The 19112-nt window shown below is 41.8% G+C and overlaps 1 protein-coding gene across 3 annotated transcripts in view; it reads left to right on the forward strand.

Moving 5' to 3' along the window:
* The window catches only part of NEDD4L (NEDD4 like E3 ubiquitin protein ligase), a 338047-nt gene that overhangs the window by 131251 nt on the left and 187684 nt on the right, over nt 1-19112 (forward strand). Inside the window, exon 1 of one of the 3 annotated variants that reach the window (XM_068563774.1) lies at nt 1207-1298. The exons of the other annotated variants lie outside the window; for them this stretch is intronic. The gene's annotated coding sequence lies outside the window, so the exon portion shown is untranslated. Of the gene's footprint in view, nt 1-1206; nt 1299-19112 lie in introns of those variants that run through there. 3 annotated transcript variants of the gene reach the window in all.

Here is a 19112-nt window from a genome sequence, read left to right on the forward strand (position 1 = left end):
GGTCTTATAACGAACCTGGGGATTCCATTTTGAGAAATAATTGCCTTTTTAAAGGGAACATTAAAGAAAAAAAGACCTTTGGGCTCAATTAAGAGCCTATTCTTTTCCTAAATACTCTGTGCTCTCAAACGTGGGCATGCTCTTGGCCTTGAAGTGGGAAGTTAGAGGGAATTGGGGACAGAAACCTGCTCTAATGTGGGCCGCAACTTGGTGTCCCCGGCAGGATTGGGGCTGGGGGCCTATATGACCTATCTTTGACTGTTGTATGCAAAAGTGATTTTAAAATTGGCCCCCCTAACTTATTGGAGACATCGGTTTAAAATAGTAGGAGAAACATCATTTGCTGTTGGCCGTGCGTTGGATCAGTTTTTCAACGGAGGGAAGGTGACGGGGTGTCTGTGGCTGATTTAGGACAGCCTTTCCGCCCAGGATCTCACTGATACTTCACAGTCCAGAGAGGGCGTTTCAAGGCTCCATTTCTACAGATGAGGAAGCCAGAGGTGCGTTAGGCCAGGGACTTGCCCGGTGTCCCCCAGCTAGTAAGGTGGTGGAGGTGGAATCCAAAGTCAGTTTTGTCTGATGAAAATATATGCTCATTCCGTATATGTAATGACAGTGGAGCAATTCTTTAAACAGTAGTATCCAGAGGGGTTTCTGCTCTCCTGGAATGCCCTTCCTTTCAACATTGGCATGAACATTTGGGGCGGGGAGGAAATGCCATTAATTTTCAGGAAGGGACATTCTGTGTGCCTTGGGGTTCCAAAGGTTCCAGGGTCACCTGTGAACTGGCTGGTCACGTTCCTGTTTCGCTGCGGGGGCAGTGTTGTAGGGTGCGGTTTGTTTGAATTGTTTCTGGCATTGCTTGAACCCACAAAGTTCCCCCTCTAGTCTCTGGTTCTGCTGCCTCGGATGAGCCGCTTCCATCTCCCCCGCATCCGAATCTGCTGCCGATTTGAGCGAGGCGGCGGCGGCGGCGGCGGCGGCGGCAGCTCCCAGACCAGACCGGCTGCAGCACGGCACCGACCAGTACAGCTCTGGGGCGTCTGGGGTGGGCGGCTCTCAGCAGGGCCCTACCTGGGCGGTAGCTGCCGCAGAGCCGTCCCCTCGCCCCTCCCTCCCTCGGACGCGGCACCTCCTGCTCCAGGCTGTTGATCACCTGTCGACAGGGGGACCGGGCTGAGTCCAGGATTTCTCCTCGCTGCTGCTGTTGTCAGGGGAAACCGACAGCCGTCTGCATCTAGACCAGCCTCGCTCTATCCCTCTCCCCTTTAAAGTGAGGTCATCCTGCCTGGCATCTGGTAAGTGCCACAAAGGATTCTGTTTTCCTTGGTGAACATCAAGAAAATGTTCTCTTATAATAGATCCATTAGCTTTAATCTAAATGTGCCAGGATTTGGGGAATTGTTTGATCCTTCTTTCCTTGTCTTTCTCTCTCTCTCTCTTCTTTCTCTCTCTCTCCCTCCCTCCCTTCCTTCTCTTTTTCTTTCTTTTTTCTCTCTCTTTCTGTTTCTTTTTCTTTCAGTCTTTTTCTCTTTCCCACTCTCTCTGTTTCTTTTTCTTTCACTCTTTTTCTCTTTCTCTATCTCTCTGTCTCTCATGTCCATTAAGCAATTTTTTGCATGATTCAGAAATCAAAATATAGACAGTGAAAAATTATTTGTGTTTCATCTGTGTCATCTTGTTTGAAACCTATTTTCTTTTCAGTGCACTGAAAAATTATTATACAGCCACTGCTCTGGTGCCTCCCTCCCCCGTCACCCCTTTATGAATAAATTACTGCATTTGTCATCACTGTGTTCCTGAAATGTCGAAAATAGACACAGTGGAAGGGATCTGTCATGCAGAGTTTGGAAATTTGGTACAAAACCCCAGGTGAAATGAGGACAGATCTTTTATTTAAAAACATTTTTTTAGACTTTATTGTGTATCAAGTTCAATTTAAAGCATAGCGAATGCAGTCAACGAGGTCGAGGTAGGACAGGGGTCCGCCTCTTTATTGATTTAGATTTACCTCCTGGGATACAGTCACCTTCCTTGTTTGTTTTATAACCTTCACAGGAAGTGCTTGAGGATGTCACATGACTCCTAACTTTAGTTTTCACTTGTGTTCAGAGATTACATGCTTTTGCTCTTATATGGATAGATACTCAGTTATGAACTTTAAAAAATTGTAGGTGAGGTGCCTGACGATTAGATCATTGTTCATTGTCTTTTCCCCACGTTCCTCAGCCTCCAGACATAGAAACTTGTATTCCCTTTAAGAGAAAAGAAAACCAGCCCTTACATTTTCTAGACTCTGAGTTAAGGAGTTCTCGCGTTTAACGTCATTAAAAGAAATGAATCTCCAGGAACCTATTGTCTTTCCATTTGAGGTTAATCTCACTAACAGGAGTTAGTGTGCTTTTACATTTTTACACTTCGGTCACAAATAAGGCTCCGTGGCGAATATGTAATTGCATTATGTAATACTGGAATGGAAAACCAGGGCAGTGGTTGCTCTTTTGGGGTGAATCCATCCGTAAACGACGAGAGACTCGGGCTGCCTTAGACAAAGGTTGAGCGAGGAGCTGGTGCTGATTGCTATGAGTCACGAAGGGAAGAAGGAGCGTGTACAGAAGCTCGAGGCATGTCAGAAGCAACACTTGTCAGGAATCTGCAGTTGAACTTCTGACCCTGTTTGTTTGATGGTGACTTCTCGTTGTACCTGAGAGTTGAGTGGCACTGGGTCCCTGGATGTGGGAGAAGCAGCACAGCCGCTCTAATGGAGAGGGGCCTGCCATCCTTTTGGTGTGGGACTTGCAACTCTAGAGTCAAAACCATCACCTTAAAAGGAGATGTTTCCCTGGAGAAATGGGAAATCACAGACACAGACCCCGCAGACTTCACCTGTTGATACTTCCTCACCTGTACTCTCCCTCGAATGTGAGGGCACAGTTACACCTCATGAGGGGTAAGGAAGAACAGAAAGTAAACCCTAGAGAATTAGCTGTGGCTCTGGATGGAGAACAGTGGTGGAAGAAAGGCAAGAAATGCCCCCCTCCCTCCCGAGACGCCCCCGTTTGGCTCTGCGCCTCCCGTGCTATTGCGGCGCCCTTCTCCTGAAATGACCCAAACCGGGTGTTTGGCAACAAGAGGCTGTAACTTTATCTAAATGAATTTTTGCAGCTTGTGAACTCTCATCCCTGCCAAGGGGCCCGGGCGCCTGGTTAATGATCTTTGATGTGCATGATTCTGTGCCATGATTAGCATTTAGCTTGGTTAGTGCCTCACGGGCTGAACTCCGTGGTCCTCCTGTGTGATTGAGTCTCTGCCCGCCGTCTGCCCACCTGTGGGAGCTGGGCACAGCCGGTTCTCTCTTGATGTGCGCTCTTTCCATGGGGGTGGGGGGTTGGTGGGAGCCAGAGGAGGTGGAAACAAAGATCTTCAGCAGAAGCAGCAGCTGCAGAGTGCCCTGCGTGGTGGAGGACTCCCGGCTGGCTTTCAGGCTCTGGGATCCAGAGCTGACCTTGTGAGCCTTTCCACTGAGCCTGCTTTAGGGACTTCTGTCCAGGTGGTGGTGATGCTGGGTGATCAGCGTCTCCCAGCCGTAGGTGTTGACTGCCTGGGTCTCTTTAAAGTCACCTTGGCAACCATCTGTGCTTCCCAGCTTCTTTCTGTTAAGACACCCGTTGGCATCCTTCCATGAAGGAAGGAGGCATCTGGATGCAGTTTACAGGGTGGATAGAGTTAGCCCTTTTCTTCTGACCTAAGCAGGTTGTGGAGGTGACTTCTACATGGTCACACTGACACCTACAGAAAAAGAAGAAATCAGCTTTCATAATCACAAAAATGAGGAATGACCTTTTTTATTATAAGAAACAACTTTTAAAACCAGTTATTATAAATCCAGCGGCAGCAACCCGCAGTCTCTCAGGCTTCCCTTAAGAACTTACTCATCCTGTTCCACTGTTGCTTATAAAATATTCCTCTCCAGCCCACCCCTAAACTAAGCAGAGTGACATATAAAAAAAACCTCGACACTTTTGCTGAAAGCATTTATAAGGAAAGCACCTACTCCCATTAGATGTTTCCTCTCTCCCTGGCCTTAATTTTCTTCTAGGGAGTGGGGTGTGTTTTAATTGCTGGTGGCAAAATGATCCTTGGGCAGCGTGTCCCCGTGGTCCTCGGAGGCGGAGTGTGGGTGGGTTGGGTGGCACCCAGTGGCCATGAGTTGTCCGTTTTGGCCTCCTTCCCAGACCGGCTTCTGCCTTGTGCTTGCGTGGTTTGGCTGCTGGTTGTAGAATCTGATGTTTACTTTAGAATCCTGGGATGGAGAGGATGAAGAATGATTTCTAACCCTTGTTTCTTCTGATCCGTGTTTCTAGGGAATTATCAAATCCATACTTTCTTTTTTTGGTTTTAAAAGTACTAACTCGTAACAGTTGAGGGGAAAAAACATAATTTTGCTTCTTTGGTCATCCACAGTGATAATATTTTCTGAGACAAATACTGGTTTATATGGTCTAATAAAAGATATTTTAGAAGCCATTTAATCCGCATTGAAATCTTACATTGCTATTGAAATAATATTATATTTATTTATTTATATGTATCATGAATTGCTTCAAGGCAGTGCTTCTCAACCAGGGTTGATTTGGCCTCCTCCCACCCAGGGGACATTTGGCAGTGTTTGGAGACATTTTTGACTGTCCTTGAATGAGGACAGGCCACGGATGCTGTTCAACCTTCTGCAGTGCACAGGACAGCCCTCTACTACAAACAGGTGTCCAGCCAGCCTCAGTAGCGGCAAGGTTGTCACACCTTGCTTTGAGGAACGTGCAAAAGTAGAAAAGCCATGGAAAATCTGAGAGCTCTGAGTAGCCTTATCCATAAAGGATAAAAGTTTGATTTTTGCGAAAGTGCTCAGTTGGGCCAGGTTGAATTAACAAATTAGTGGAGCATGTGAATTATGTAACATAGCAGTAATGTAGTACATTTCTTTCAAGTTCAAATTATTGGCCCAGTGTCTTATTTTAACATAATTTATTTAGTAGTTGCTTGGTAGTTTGCTAATATGAACGACCTGAATGGAGGGTTAGTTTTCATTGTCAGGCAGGAAGAGCGCTCTCCGTTTGTGGTGGAAATCACTCCATGGCAGCTGGTGGGAAGACCCTGTTGTGGTCATGTTGCCTGAGTCCCTCTGTGGCCAGTGACGGGATAGGGATATCCCTGGCATTAACCTCGCTGTAGAGACTGAAATAAGAAAGGATTGTGGAATTTTAGATACAGAAGGGGATCTTAAGAGTCAATTTAGTCTAACACCTTGTATTTCGAGATAAACTCTAGCCCAGAAAGATTAACTTCCCTTTTCGAATCATTCTGATGCGGTTTCTCCCTCAATTCAGTTCTTGGGGAAATTTTCGCCTGTTTATTGAATTCACTTTCCATTAGTCATGTGTTCATTTTTGACACCTTTTGTTGTCATCCTGCCTTGCTCTTTGAGAACTTCAAGGTTAACTTTTTATGTGTTTACTTCTTGATGCCTTAATTAGATTAAACTAACCTTAGGAATGGGACAATGGCTTACTCACTCAGAGAAGTGTTTTGTAAGTTTCAGTCCCCAAGAAGCTATTTGTTGTCCTGAGTTATATGACACCCAGCTTAGCATGACTGAACCAGTCTTAGTACCTAGAACTCACTTCCAGGTTGGTGTTTTTCATATAACAACTCACTTTTCATACATGGAAACTCATTATGTATTTGATAAATGTAGGTTCTCTTAAGATGGTGGTTACTGTAGCTATAGATCAGGATTGGTCTGTTGAAGAGCTGAGTCTTGATGGTGATTTCATCCAATATTTGCATTTCTCTTGGGCTTAGCATGCCTTGAGAAGCATCATTTTAGTCTTTTATGCTTGTATTTATTATATTTGCTTAAATAGCCTTCCCATGGTTGACTTTTAAATTGAGAGAAAACCAAAATTGCATCCTGGAACAGGAAAAGGACATTAGGGAAAAACAGGACATTATGGAATAAAGTATGGACTTTAATGATGATATATTAACCTTGATTCATTAATTATGACAAATGTACCAGGCTAATGTAACCTGTTAATAATGGGAGAAACCAGATATGGGATATATGGGAACTCTGTGTACTATCTTTGCAATAATCCTGCAAGTCTAAAACATTCTAAGGTTAAAAGTTTATCTTTAAAAAATTGCTGTCATTTTGTTAAAGGATAGAGTAGTAAATTTTATTGTTTCATTTTTCTTTGGGATAGACTGCTGCTACAAAGTTGAATTCCTTGTTTGCCTCTTAGCTTTTTGTTTAGGATAGCCATGAAGTGCCCCTTTCCAAAATGTGTCCAAATCAGTTTGAGCAACTTTTCAAACCATATCATGTGATTTTAATTTGCCTGCCATTGCACTGACTCATTTCTAGGTGGTATATTTAAAAGACTAGACAGAATTTTCAGGTTAAAAAGTTACATCAACAGAAAGTGTATTTGTAGGTGCCAATTGAATTAGTATCGGCTGGGAATGCTACCAGCAATGTGCTAGTTGGACAATGGGACGTGTCCTCTTTTTTTTGCTGGGCCTCCAGAGGCATCTGGGTGACAGGTGTCCCTGTCTCATTGCAGCCTTGTGTAACTCAGTGCCTCTAAAACTGGAATAAGGAATCACATGGGTTCATCAAGCCATAAAATATATATGTGGGTCTATTGTATTTGATAAGTCACTAAAAATGTTATTTTCGTGTGAAAACCAACATGGTGGGTATATTGTGGAGTAAATAAAAGTTAGAATGAATTTTTAAAGTTCTGCCTGAAATTGGTGGCAGCGTCCTCAGGCCCTCAGGTGGTAGCCACCACCCCACTGCTCTGTTGTGTGGGCGCTGGGGACAGAAAGCACTGGGTGTGGACATAGACGGACTTGACTTTGAATCAGTTTGAGGCAATTCCTCAGCTGTAAATGGGCATAATTGTCATCCTGCAATTTTGTTGTGAAAACGGAATGAGATAAGATACATTTGCATAAAGTAAGATCTGTACAGATGCTGAATATGTTACTTTATACAACAGTAAGAGGCAGCCTCCCTCTGCACTTGTAGGTAGAGGTTATATTAAGAACGTTGACGTTCACTTTGGTGGACAAAGGTTGGCTTTGGTGCCAACCTATGCTCTCTCTCGTTCTTGCTTGGTGTGCATGTGTTAATAATGTTGGATAAAGAAGGTTACTCAGAAAGTTGATTTTTTAAAAATTATTCAAACATACACAGTAATGGAGAAAATTACATGATGGCAAACAGCATAATGAAATCCCATCACCCAACTTCAACAGTTATTAACGCTTTGCCATTTTTATTGCTATGGAATGCAGTTTAATATTTCTTTGCAGTTCTTTAAACCTTAGCATTATATCCCATTAGGGATGTAGGATTAAAAACATGTTTCAAAGGCAAGTAAAATAATATTTCTCTGTATGATTGCACCAGCGACTTGATACATTGTTGGTTTTATTTGTTCCACTTTGTTATTTTCTAAATTTAATTTTCTTTTTTAATTGACTGAGTCATAACTATAACATTAGTTGTATTAAGTCAGCCTTCCATCCCTGTCCCCCTACAGGTAACCATTTTTTGTTACATTTGGGGTTGTCCCTCCATTGTCCTTTTTGGAAATGTAAGCAAATATATGAGTATATTTTGTATTACTCAGAAAGTAGCAGAATATATATACTGTTCTGAACCCTAATTTATTTATTTTTTCACTTAGAACTATATCCTAGAGCTCACTCAGTATATAGAGAACTTCCTGTGTTTTTCCCAGCTGTGTTAGTACGCCCTCATATGGATGTACCAGAGCTTATTCAGTCAGTCCCCTACTGATGGACATTCGGGTTGTTCCTAGACTTGTCCATTGTTTTGCAATAAATAGCCTTGTGTGCACGTCATTTTGTATTTTTGTCTAAACATGCCAGTAGAGATAAGGGGATAAGACGAAAGAGGCAAGTACATACATTCCTTTTCTCTTGTCTTGTAGAAGGATAGCTCCTCAACAGTCCTTCATTCCCTCCAGCTCTGGCCTCCCCTTTGATACCAGATTTAACAGGTGAAGCTCTTCAGGCTATAAACCTCCCTTCCTGCTCCAAGTTTTTAAAGCTAGAAAGAGACCTTGGGGATGGGCCCATCTTCCTTTGTTAATAGATGAAGAACCAGAGACCCGGAAAGCAAGGGGAGAGCTTTGAGCCCAGCTCTCCTGTGCCCCCCTCTCCTCCTCTCTGCCCTCCATTGGCCAGGCTGTCCTTGAAGGCAGTGATACTCAAAGCTTGGTCCACGGACCAGCAGCATCACTGGGGAGCTTGCTAGAGATGCAGAATCTCGGGCCTTGCCCCAGATGTACTGAATCAGAGTCTACTTTTAATTGGATTCCCAGATGACTAACAGTCAAGTTTGAGAATGCTGATGTGGTAGCTGCCTTCAGACACAGCTGTGGTTTATCAACAGGGATGGTACAGGTCATTTCCAACAAGTGGACTCACCCCCCTCCTCCTGATGCACCCCTCCCGTCTGCCTGTCCCTGCCCCACACTGACCCCCCTGCCCCCTATAAGGGGTTCAGCATTGATCTCTTCAGGGGCAGGGTCTTTCCTGGTTATTCAGCTTCCATTTCCCCTTCACATGCAACCTTTTGTCCTTCTGGATTTACCTCTGTTCTATCATGCTCCTCATGTCAGGAAACTGCTCTTAACTTTTTTTTCATGACTCTGTTCATGCCAATTTGTGTATTTATTGAGTTCAGTGTTCATCTGCTCACCACTGATGTTAAGGGCTTTAAAATGCTTGCTATTGTGTAAGAGTTCCATTATTTTTAGTTATTGTTACTATTATTAGTTCCATTTCTTCACTTTACTACTGCTGTGGGGGTGTGTGTATCTATATCCATACCTATAACTATAACTGATATTTGGCCTCAATGCGTACTTGATTAATTTAATTGGAAATTACTCCTTAAATTATCCACAAACTGAATTGGCAGCTACAGTGACTACAAGTGGTGAAATCATTGCCTTAATAAAAATAAGATCCTTCTACTGTTGGATTCACTATTTCCAGTCTCTCTTACATTTGAGTTTTGGAAGGTCAGTTTTTGGAAAGTGGAAGTAATAATTTATCAGATTCAGTGCTGAGGTTTAGTACACTGGAGGAAAGATTTTAGTATAATAATAATATGCAGTGTTGGTAAATGTACAAGAATAAGTAATTTTTTTTTAAAGGCAGCTTTTTATACTAAGAAACAGATGATCTTTTTTTCTAAACTATGTCAGCTGCACTCAAATTAGTAAATGTTAAAATAACTATGACTGGTAAAAACATTTTTCAAATTCTTTTTACTTTTTATATAATTAAATGAAATTCTCCATTTAGTAGTTGATCTCTCAGATAAATTAAGTCTTGCCAGACTGTCTGAGGAGATAGTGAATCAGACCCTAAAAACTTGTAGCATTTGAAAAATAACAACTATGTACTGCAGTTTATAAGGGCATAATTAAAGAAAATTTTTCAGTATTTTAAAATTTGTACTAGTAAATTTTATCCTGGTTTAGGTGAATCCAGTTCAAGTCAGCTGCTGTGAAAAAAAAAAAAAAGTCGTTGCTTCTAGTCACAGACAATAACCAGTGTCAAAGAATGACTTTTAATTTTTTAAAAATTCAACCTTTTTTGAATTTGAAGGCCTAGTTGACCTTATTAACATCCGCACGCCACTTTTTAGGTACTAATACATTTATGAAATAGTTCCGGATGATTCATTTTTTTCACAAGCGTTTTTTTGCTCTTGGTGTGACAGGTGATTATCTGGAATACAAAGAGGATTAAGTCCTTTGACTTCTAGATACTTAGACTAATAGAAACCTTAAAATCTTCACTGGGCAGGGTATCCTGGGATCACTCTAGCCAACTAAATGAATAGGCATCTAAATAGATGAAAGTTACTCTTGTTACGATATTTGACATTATGTTGACTGACAGGTTGTGATGTATGAGAATTGCATGTTTCTGAGCTTTAGCTAGTGTTTTTGAAAATTAGGTTAAGAATTTCCATAATGTTGATAGCATTAAACATTCATCACATAAAAGGTTTCGTGAGTATTGTACATCTTTGTGAGAGTCAGTTATGTAAAATTTGAAAAAAGGAAGAAGGTACTAAAACACTAGAAAGGAGATCAAATTCAAATAGTTGTGAGATGAAATGAAACTCTCCAACTGTAAAATCTGACACAGTACAATGAAGAAAGAAAAGAAAAAATAGATTAAAAAATAAAAAGTAGGAAAGAGAGGAACTCAACATTATATCAAGTAGAATGTGTATCAGATGCAAATATCCAATAGCCCATGAGCTCTTCGATACAAGACATTTGGGTTGAGAGTTAAACTATTTGAATAAATATTATCTTATGAGTAATCTCAAGATATTCTAAGATGATCTAAGATCCAGTATAGTAAGTAATGTAGAATCAATGGTAGGTATCCTCATTCACTGTGACCCATTTGTACTTTCTGCTAGTTAGATCATTAGTCCTCTTTAATTGCTAGCGAACTAAGGTGGTTTTATGGTCACCAGCATCTAGCTACTACTTAAAACACTGAGCTAACTAACCCTTCTGGTAATGTTATGTTCACAAATGGCCAGAGGAATAACAGAGATTAAAGAAAGATAAATACAGTCATCTGGCAAAGATATTTGGCCTTTCTCAAAATGATGGAAGTTATATTTAGGAGAAGTGTTTTTGGTAAAAATATTTGAAAGTTTGTTTTATCATCATAAGTAGCTTTGGGTTATTTTGCCTAGAAGGAGGGGTGTGTGTAAGAGAGGAACGGGGAGAGAGGGAGAGGAGCAGCTGTTACAGGCACTGTGGCATTTGTCAGCTGTGAGAAGGAAACGAGATGATTAAGTTAATTGGTGTCGAATAAGAATAGAAAACAACGTGGGAAGTAAAATCTTGAAATTTCGGGTCTTTGCATTAGTCATTAGTTGAAGACTTAGAAGAAAATAATGGAAACCACCAGCAATTAAGAAAAGAAAGAAAATTATTGCAAAAAACCGTCCCATATCCTTTTCCTGGTGTTCAGGTAGAATGTAGTTCTGGTCCAGCCCAATTCCCCTCTCACTTCCTTTTCCACTCACTCTATCCTTGGCAAGTTGAACGGCCTGCGTTCCCTGTGTACGTCCTGAGTTTCTTTTCCTCTGTGCCATTCTTCAGGCTACGCCCCAGGTCCTCCTCCTCCTGTGTGTCTGAGCCCAGCTCACCTGGTGAGCCCCAGTTCCCATGCCAACTTCTGTATGAAGAATTATGAGGAATTCTTTTCATTACTCATAATTGAAGTAGGGCGATTCTCAGAGGAATCAATTATGCTCCCTATGCCCTGAGTGTGGGATTCCTTGAAACCTGGAGCATAAGCGTGGTTAGTTGAGTTTGGTGAAATCAGTTGAAAGGTTACACCAAGTTTTCCACTTGGACAGGACCTCCTGTCTTCAGACCTCAGTCCTTAGAGGAGGGGATGAATCCATCTCTGCCTGACGGAGTAATTCGAGAGTAGAGAGCTGGTGTTATGGTTTAAGATTTGTGGGAGAGAAATAATACCAGAAAGTGGAGAGAGGACAGTGAGAGCAGAGGCAAGGGGACAGGCTATACCACTGAAGTGACAGCAGAACTGCTGGCTAGTCTGGAGGCGTTACGGGTGTATATGTTTGTGGGGAGGCCTTGGGGGGGGGGGTCCGTCTCTCCTTGACCTCATTAGGCACGTGCAGCAGCACTAACAAGCCTGCAGGAAGCAATCACATTCCCACGTGAGCACCTCGTACATCATCACCACGGTGCCCATTGATGGGATGGGAGGGATGGAGTGACCCTCAAATACAGTCCTCCCACCCCACCCTGCCCAAGAAAAAGCCCCTCCAAGTGCCTTTCTTCCCTCTTGTCCTTTGCCCTATGAAAATACACTCTAGTTCTGCTGTCTCCTCTCTTCTTTTTTAAGCTTTAGCATGTAATTGTTTGCTAAGAATAGGAACAGAAGTATTTCCGCCAGAAAGTGAATTTTAAGTACTTCAAAAGATAATATGAGACTATCTGGGAATTCCAACCGGCTCAGCCAGATTATTCCTTGACCATGACAAGTAGCTGGTTGCCACTGAACTTTGGCAAACACAGATTACTCCATTTCCTGTTGACAGATGAAAACCAGAACGCCGTGCAGAAAAAAGCCAGCCAACCAAAGACCTCATTTTAAAGATTTTTTTCTGGAGAACTGAAAACAATTGCTTGTTTATAGCCAGTACTGGGCCTTCAATGTGAACCTATGACCGATAGTTCTAGAGTAGTATCCCCTCCTGAAGGATGGGCTAAGGCAGGCAGGGTTATGCGCATACAGGACAGGTATGTAGACTTGATAGCTTAGGGCCCCCAAGACCTACTGCACTGTTTGTTTATTTGTTTGTTTGTTTGTTTGTTTACTTATGACTTTGTGGGGTCTTCATTGCTGTGCATGGGCTTTCTCTAGTTGTGGCGAGTGGGCTTCTCACTGCGGTGGCTTCTCCTGTTGCGGAGCACGGGCTCTAGGTGCGCGGGCTTCAGCAGTTGTGGCACGTGGGCTCAGCAGGTGCAGCTCGTGGGCTCTAGAGCGCAGGCTCAGGAGTTGTGGCGCACGGGCTTAGTTGCTCCGCGGCATGTGGGATCTTCCCGGACCAGGGATCGAACCCGTGTCCCCTCCATCGGCAGGCGGATTCTCAACCACTGCGCCACCAGGGAAGTCCCTATTGCACCTTTTTAACACATCTGAGACTTAGTAGCAGTGGTTCCCATGCCAACCCCCCTGTAATATTCTCAGGGACCCAGGCACACCCTTGACTTTGCCTCTGTACTCGTAACAGGCACTGGTGTCTTGACATCTGGCTGTTGATCAGGATATGCAGATCGCTTAGACAGGTTGTTATATGAGGTGAAATTGTGGTCCGTTCCCCGAAAGCAGTGCATAGGGAAGGGATGTATTATTTCCTCACTGGTTTCAGAGACCCTCGGGAACATTAAATGGTTCCTATTACCAAAGAGTTCCTGTTATAATGGAGCTTTCATAGTAACGTTTTATTTACTGGGATTCACTGGGGAAAACATCTAGGAACAAAGAAAAAAATTAAACAGAGAACGTGTTAAAAATTTCTTTTGGGTTTTGGTCCTTACCAGGACTTAGGGTAGCAACCCAAATAGAAGTATTTGCTTTAACCAACAGATAAATTATCAGCACATTGGTCGTTTACACGAGTCAGAGCTTCTAAAATGTGTTCCCATAAGTAGGTTGAGCCTTCTTCTCTGCCTGTTGTCCTACGGTCTAAAAATTGAAATACGAGTCCAAACTCTTTCCAGATCATAAAAATAATTTTGAATTAGTAGAGCGTAAATGAGTGTGGTTTTATTTGAGTGTCATCTTCAAGTTCCCCCAGCCATGTTGGGACCTTGTAAGTCTTCTAAAGTTCCCTGTAGTGAGGATTAAGGAAATGGTAGCTGCTTTGCTTCTGGCCTCAGACACTTTTCTAATTAGGTCAGAGCCGCTCACCCTTGGATAACCAGACACTTTCTCTGTCCCTTCGGCATTGATTTTTCAGAGTTGCTGTCTGAAGCAGTCACACAGACAGGTCGCTTCTTACATTGCTGAACCTGGGCACAGAGTGTGTTCTGAATAATTAGTTCTGATCACCTGAGAGTTTTGTATCAACCTGTCCTGAAGATGCAGCTCAAATGTGTTAGGCCGCATTCTTGCATTACTTAAGTTCGCTATCATGACAAATCTTTGTTGATTCAGGATCTTGTGGTGCCCTAGATTTGGAACATTGTTCTGACTACAGGTAGAAGTTTTAATATTAGGCTAAATGTATACTGACTGCAACGTTTATTCTGGTCGTAATTTTTTTTTTAAAAACCTGTATATGAATCGAATCACTTTCCCCAAAATGTGAAATGCAGGGTGGAAACCTGCCAGTAAGGGAGATGATAGAATTTTGTTTAAACTTGGCCTCTGTTAAGGAAATGGTGCTGACTCTTCCTCCTCCTTCCACTGGTTTATTAATCCTCTGCTCGTCAAATGTCAACTAATGGATTAGTTCCATTGCCTGCTTGTATTGTGGCTCTTAAAATTTTCATCTTAGCTATTTTTCTTTCTTGTTCTTCATGAACGTTCTAAATATTGTAGAACATATCACCTAGAAAGGGAAAGCTACCTTCATTATTAAAGAAGACGAAAAATAAAAGAATATGCATCATAGGAAATTTGGGGGGGAAAAAAACCCAACTAAATAAACAAAAATAAAGAACTAGGAAGGAAGAATTAAGAGGTGACAAAGATAAAAGTTAGAATTAATAAAAGAGAAGATAAGATTTTAAAGGATAAGTAAATCCAGTAGCTGCTTATTTGAAAGGACCAATACACTAAACTCCCATCATCCTAACTGAGGTAAAGGGAAGGCAAAAATAGCTAACAGGCATGAGAAAGGAGACACAGGAGGGATTAACTGACTGTATAGGAAAACGCTACATGTAGCCCTCTGGAAACACATTTGAAAACGTCGAGTTGATTTCTCAGTAAAATACAACTTACTAGAATTGATTCAAGAAGCGTGGAAAATGTGAAAAGACCAATTAATATACAAGAGGTAGGAAAGGTGGTTAAAATTACTATTGAAAAAGGCACTAGGATTCCATGGGTTTCGAGCTGAGTTTTATCTGACCTTAGAAAACAGAAAATGTTACAGACCAGTATTTATGAAAGCAAATGCAAAAATTCAAAATAACTTATTAACAAAGAGACTCTTGTCTATTTGTTAGACAAATAGACTCAATAGTTTATTCCAGTAATGCTAGTGTGATTAAGTGTTAGGAACGCTTATCACCATCATCCACTTTTGTACCCCAGCATTTTAAAGGAGAAGAGTTTATGACCAGGTCAGTAGAGGCTGAAGAGCCATTTGATAATTTAAGCAGCCATTCCTAATATATTATAATCTAAAAAACCAATAGGAAGAGCTTCCGTGGTGGCACAGTGGTTAAGAATCCGCCTGCCAATGCAGGGGACATGGGTTCGAGCCCTGGTCCGGGAAAATCCAAAATGCTGCGGAGCAACTAAGCCCGTGTGCCACAACTACTGAGCCTGCGCTCTAGAGCCTGCGAGCCACAACTAGTGAGCCCACGAGCCACAACTACTGAAGCCCGCACGCCTAGAGCCTGTGCTCCGCAACAGGAGAAGCCACCGCAATGAGAAGCCCGTGCACCGCAACGAAGAGTAGCCCCCGCTCACCGCAACTAGAGAAAGCCCGTGCGCAGCAACGAAGACCCAATGCAGCCAAAAACAAACAAACAAACAAACAAATAAATAAATAAATAAAACCAATAGGAATAAAAGTAAATTACTTAAAGGCTATTTATTACCCCCCCCCAAACCAACCAACAACAGATATTTTCTAAAAGGCAAAAAACACTGTTTCAATTAAAATTAGGAATTATAAAAGGATGTCTGCTTTTACAATTATTTGACATTGTCTTAGAGGTTCTAGTAAATGTTGTTAAGACAGTGAAATGTTTGCATGTCTAGAAAATGCAAGAGCCTATGGTGGGAAAAAAATCTAAAGTCAATTGGAAAAATTGTCATGGTAGCTGGATAAAAATAAGTCTCTAAAAATGATCGTTTCTCTGTTTTGAAAACAAGCACCTGGAAATGGAAGTTAAGCCTTTCTTTTCTCAATAGCAGCAAATAACCTAGGAAGAAATTGACCAAGAATGGTACCTGTATCCTTTTCAGTGAAGGATTTGAAATAAAAATATACACCATATATACATCAGTTATCCCCAAATTAATACATTTATTGCCATTCCCTTTAGAGTTTCCAAAGCAGTAGGTTTTTCCTGTTTGTTTTCTTTTTTTTTTTTTAACTATATGAAATAATCCTAAAGTGTATGTAGAAAAATAAATGCATAATACCTGTGAAGAGCACATTCAAATATGGAAAATAAAACCAGTGAAGGGAGGGCAAGCTTGGTTGACAAGTGATCACAATATGCTAATAAGAAAGTCTGTGATCAAATCAGTGTGTTACTGATACAGGATTACGTAAATGGTCCAGTGGGACAGAGCAGAGAATCCAGGACTGTGTATCCTTAAGCAAGAGAAGTTAATCCACAATAAGATAGACAGTTCAGTACTGTTGAGGAAAGAATGCACGAGTTATTCAATGGTGTTGGCACAGTCATCTCTTTATGGAGTGGGGGGAGATGGGCCTCTATCTTATAGTATAATCAGACATAAATTACAGAATCTTCAAAACCTTAAATGTAAAGAAGCAATTCAAATTTACAAGGGCATATAAGAAACGACTTGTATGATCTTAGAATGAGGGAGAACTTCTTAAGCAAGACTCAGTACCTGCAAGCTAGACAGTTGGGGAGGGGAATGTATAACATGTATGACAGACAAGGGGTTACTGTCTATAACTCTTGTGAATTGGCAAGACAAACACGACTCGGGGAAAATGGACAAACAATATAAACATGCGATTCCCAGAGAGCAAATGCAGAGAGCCAGGAAGCCTGTGAAAAGCAATCCATATTTGCTAGGGAATTGCAGATTAAAACAAAAGTGAGAAGTTACTTTAAACTCATCAGACTGGTTAAAAAAAGAAGAGAGAGAAGAAACACTTCTTGCTAGCAAGGATGTAGTAGAAGTGGTATTCTCATAATACTGACAGAAATGTGAATGACCATGCTTTATTTGGAAAGTAAACTGGTAATGCATATTAAAATCAAACATTAAGGAGAAATGAAACATTTCTCGTTAGCAGCCTTTCTCCTGGATACCTATCTGTCTTCCAAAAGTAAAAGTGTCTAGGGACTTCCCTGGTGACGCGGTGGTTAAGACTCCCAGCTTCCAATGCAGGGGGCCCGGGTTCTATCCCTAGATCCCACATGCATGCTGCAACTAAGAGTTTGCATGCTTCAACTAAGGAGCCCGCCAGCCGCAACTAACACCCAGCACAACCAAATAAATAAAATATTTTAAAAAATAAAAAAATTTTAAAAAAGTGTCTGTACACAAAGGCATATGTAAAAGGCTATTTATTGTACCATCATAGTGGCAAGATTTGAAAACACAAATGCCCGTTGCTTGAAAAATGGCTAGCTTTATGGAATATTTGTATGATGTCATATTATGCAGCCATTGAATGGGAAGCCGTTGAAAGCACTCCTTCTCCAAGTCAAGAGGGGCTGAGTGGAGATTGGTGTGGATGACAGTGGGTTGGGAGGAAGCGGGGAAAAAATCCCACCTGTGGTTAAGTGTTAAGCACATTTCATAGTTTTCCTTGTGGAGCAAGCTGAACCGTACTGTGGTCTGAAGTTACAAATCCTGGTTCCTTCTCTTAGACCTCTAATTCTTTTTCTTTCTCATACCAGCCTGTGTTTGTTTTGATACCCCGATGCCCTGTCGGATTTTGTGAGGATATTACTTATGCATCTTTAAAATTCTTCTTCTTTTTCCGACTCTGTTTGCGTGCTCCCTATACAAGCTCGTGCCCCTGGTGTTTCATGGCCTGGTTTTCTTCACATGTTTGACGATTCTTGGTTGTCTGTTGGTCTTGGCATCTGTGAGTCCTGTCGGCCCCGTTTGCATCTGAGGAGCCTGGCCCTGGTGTGTGTCAGGTTGAGGCCCTGGGTAGGACTTGGTGGGATGGGCAGCAGGGGGCCTCTTACATGTGGCTGCCGCATGTCCCTCCTGGCCCCCTTTAGCTACCTGCCCTTTCCAGACGTAGGACCACAGTCCTGCTTTCACCTGCATGAAGAAGGCAGTGACCATAGAAGCTAGAGGAAGCGAAGTTTCCTGATTAATCACCCTGATTGTTGCCCAGGGTCTCTCCAGTCCCTTGTATCAATTGCCTCCTGAATTTCTGGCACCCAGAAATATTTCCACCGGTTTGGCTCTCTCCTGCGCACTCGGTGGCTCTGGTTTTGTTTTTCTGTCCATTCAACCCATCCCATTTATGTTCAACTGGTGATAGTCTTTCTGGGGGACTTCCCTGGTGGTCCAGTGACCAGGACTCCGCGCTTCCACTGCAGGGGGCCTGGGTTCCATCCCGGGTCGGGGAACTAAGATATCCTGCAAGCCACGTGGTGCGGCAAAAAAAAAAAAAAAAAGTTATGGTAGTCTTTCCTCCTTCCCCAGAACTTTTGTGGATGTGGTATTTAGTCTGGATGGAAGAGGGGGAGGTAGGAATGTGCGGTCAGAGGGCCATCTGGATACTAATTTCTATTTAATCTCTCTAAGCCTTAGTTTTCTCATCTGTACAGCAGGGATAATACCAGTACCTATCTCCAAACGTTACTGTTAAGATGAGAATAAGTGATGCTCTTAAAGGGCTTAAAGCAGTGCCTGTCATGTAGTAACAATTCCATCAAAGTTAGCTGCTGCTATTTTCAAAAAATGGGATCAGGATAGAGGTACCAGATTGCAGTATGTTTTTTTCTTCCCGGTTAATATATCCATGATGCCATCCAACACCATGTTTTGAAAGCTCTGTGGTGTCTGTTGATGTATCTTTGTGTGCGTGTTTCTGTAAATAAATCCCTACAGTTGAATTTCTGGATGAAAGGACATGAACGTATACAGTGTGATGCTCAACGATATTGAGGAATTGCCCTCCGAGGTATTATGCTAGTTTCCCTGGCTCCATTAGTTGATGAGAGTACCAGTTTTTCCCATCCTCAGTGTTACTCCATTTTATCAATCATTTAATCTTTGCCAATATGGAAGGTAGAAATATTTTATGTCTTTAATCAGTGAGGTCTAGTGTCTCTTCATATGTTTGTATTTCCTCTTTTATTCAGTGCTAATTTGCAGTCCTACTCCATTTTTCCTTAAGGTTGTTAATTTTTTCATTGATTTGTAAGAAGTCTTTGAAGAATAGGGGGTTTAACTCCATATCTGTGATATGTTACACATGTTTTTGAAATATTGTATATCTTATATAGAAGCTTTCCATTTTAACAGTGTGCTTTTAAATATGCCTTTTCTGTGGTTTCTTGGAAAGCTAACAACTG

Source organism: Eschrichtius robustus, chromosome 14 (assembly GCF_028021215.1).
Source record: "Eschrichtius robustus isolate mEscRob2 chromosome 14, mEscRob2.pri, whole genome shotgun sequence".
Lineage (NCBI taxonomy): Eukaryota > Metazoa > Chordata > Mammalia > Artiodactyla > Eschrichtiidae > Eschrichtius > Eschrichtius robustus.